Source organism: Pundamilia nyererei, unplaced genomic scaffold, assembly GCF_000239375.1.
Source record: "Pundamilia nyererei isolate P.nyererei 1_Seehausen unplaced genomic scaffold, PunNye1.0 scaffold00145, whole genome shotgun sequence".
NCBI lineage: Eukaryota > Metazoa > Chordata > Actinopteri > Cichliformes > Cichlidae > Pundamilia > Pundamilia nyererei.
This window is the reverse complement of record NW_005187546.1, coordinates 1,346,893-1,350,037: the sequence shown is the minus strand read 5'-3', so window position 1 is coordinate 1,350,037 and position 3,145 is coordinate 1,346,893.

Below are 3,145 nucleotides of genomic sequence, written 5' to 3'. Positions count from 1 at the left end.
CTTTATTGAAGGCTCGCCCAGTCAATCGATAAGTTTGTGTGTGAGTGTGTCTGAGCTACACCAAGACCACATAAAGCCCGGTTTGCACCACATCTCACTTTAATTCAAGCTAATTCACGTCGGTTGAAAGAAGCTTGATTGTCACAAAAATTTGCCAAATGATTAAATGCTTTGAGTTCTGAATCCAGATGTTTAGGTGCCAAACATTCACAAATCTTTGTGTCTGCTGATTTTCCCATTGTAGCCAGGATCTGTAAGTATTTGGACAATGACACATTTTGTGTAGTTTTGGTTCTCCACGCCACCACAGTGGATTTTAAATCAAGAAAACAAGAGCAGACTTTCAGCTTTAATTTAAGAGTTTTAAGAAAAGTACTCCGTCAGCTGTTTAGTACCCTTAAAGTTTTTGATGCTTCTCTCATAGGTTTAATATGTTTTTGCAGCCTAACGACAGCCTCCCTCTTTTGTATCGACATCTCTCTGGAGCTCACACAGAAAGTGAACAGCTGCCAAATGCAAGCTCAACACTTTGAATCTTCACATCATTTCCATGTTTAATTTGTCTCAGCATAACCAGGGAAACCCGTCTCACCTGTCGTTTGTCACTCACTTGCCAGATTCCTTTTAACCATCTCACAAAAATGCTAATTCAACACTTTTGTTAAACCCCTCGAATTAAAGCTGAGCTCTGCACTTCGATCAAATCTTGTTCGTATGATTTAAAATCCACTCTTGTTGGTACGCAGGCAAAATTATAAAAGTGTCACCTGATCCTGAGTTTTAAGTTTATGGACAAATATTCTCCATTTTGGCTTTTAGGTTCTTTATTGTTTAAATGATCATCTTTTTGTATTTTCTTAGTATTCTGAGCCTTTAATTCATTATCTCAGTTAGGGCTTGTATTTGAATTTACTGGTTCCTAAGTGTTTCCCTCTGTGTTCTGTCTTCTCCTCGTATTAAGTTTACTTTTGTGTCTGAGTTTCTTGGTTACAATATTCTTTCCTACTTCCTGGTTTACTTTGCTAGTTACTTATCTTCTGTCTCTTGTACTCAGTTTTACTTCCTGCCCTGTGACTGTGATGATTGTGGGCACCTCTGTCTCATTTCCTTAAATAGCCCTTAGTGTATGAGTATAAATAGAGCTGTCACCCCTCAGTATGGTGGCCCTAAGAGGAGAAATGCACTGCAACATAAAGTAATAACCAATAGAAATATTTTACAAAAACACAAGTATTTTTGCGGAGACAATAACAGGACAGAACAGCTGCTGAAGTGACCGAAACCTAAACACGGGAAAGAGTCCACTGAGGAAAAGATTCAGATAATATGTGCTATAATCTCACAACTCTGTAGACACATGTTAGCTATTAGCCATTTACTGCAACACGCCACTGTATCTGTATCCCTGTTATGCCGCCTGTTCACCCTAGTTATTTGTCCTTGTGTCACAACTACTGCTGGATTTATGTTATTTTATTTACTTAATTACTGGAAGTAAAAACCTTATTCCAAACTCATCACGTACGGACACCTACAAACAAAATAAACAAATAAAATTTAACCATCTTTAAAAAAAAACAAAAAAACTAAAACAAGCCAAGTAGTTCTTGGAGCCTAAACTTAAGGCCAATCGGCAACAAAGGCACTGCCTACAGCTACAACATGTCAGTGTGGGTTCTCTGTGGATCACTAATGGAGTACTAATACAGTACAATGCTTGGATCTGGAACTGTGTGCAGTCCTCCAAAAGGCCATCAGCATGTGGCCAAACAGCAACGACACAATGCACAGACCGGTTGCTGATGGGGTGAAAAGTTTTCCTGAACAGGAAAGTGAACCTTCCATCCATCCATTCGCTTATCCTTTTCAGGGTCGCAGGGGGGGGGCTGGAGCCTATCCCAGCTGTCATAGGGCGAGAGGCAGGGTACATCCTGGACAGGTCGCCAGTCTGTCGCAGGGCTAACACACAGGGACAGACAACCATTCACGCTCACATTCACTCGCACATTCACACCTAGTGGCAATTTGTATTATCCAATTAACCTATCCCCACAAGCTGCATGTGTTTGGACGGTGGGAGGAAGCCGGAGTACCTGGAGAGAACCCACGCAAACACAGGAAGAACATGCAAACTCCACACAGAAAGACCCCGGCCTGATGGTGGAATTGAACTCAGGACCTTCTTGCTGTGAGGCAACAGTGCTAACCATCGTGAGTAGCCTACATATTCCACATATTTTTTAGCAACAACAAGAAGACACAGGACTACAAAACTCTTCATAGCATTAATATACAACCACGGAGGGACATTTACATCAACACCACCTGTCCAACCTGCTTTCTTAAAGGAAGACTCTTATTGGCCGTCATTCAATAGTGCTACAGCAGTAGCAACACCAGCAGTATCTGACAGTATGGCAAAATTTAACATCTTTGAATGAGGATGTGCTGAATGCAATAGCAGCAGAGGACGCCTTCAGATCATCTTGTGCTGTATCTTTTTCTGTATTGATTTATCAAATTGTTTTCTATTTAATTCCTGTCTGGTACTGTGATAATGCCACAAATAAAGAGGGTGAAGCACAGAGCAGAGAAGGTTAAAAAACCTGCTTTAATCTAATCTGCTCTTTCAATCCCTTTTATTCTCTTATTGTAATTATGTGTGACAATTGGCCTTTAGGGACGAGACAAGTCTCCTTTAGTGACATTTGCTGTTTGGAAGGTGGCAGGGGAGGGTGACAGAGCAGAAAGACAGACATACAAACCACCGGGAAATCTCGGCAGGGAGAGAGAAAACGAGTGTTTGAATGACGCGCAGAAATGGATGTAAAAATGGGCTTCTGAGAGATTATGAATTTACATATCTTAATAGAGAAATGCATGGTGTGGCTTCTCACCCCCAAAAAGGGAAGAAGCTGAAAAGCTCATCTTTGTCGAATGTGTTTCACCCGTGTGTATTTGTGACAAATTTAGGGTGGTGCAACGTGGACCCATGACGCTTCTGTGTTTTAATGATCACTCTACTCTTCAGTTGTTATCCGTGTTCAGAACTGTTTGGATGATTTCGCACTAAATGTCATTTTTCTTTCTAGCCTTTCTGAAGAGCTTTTCACTCAGAATTTGCAGCGGCTCACGGTGGAGGTGG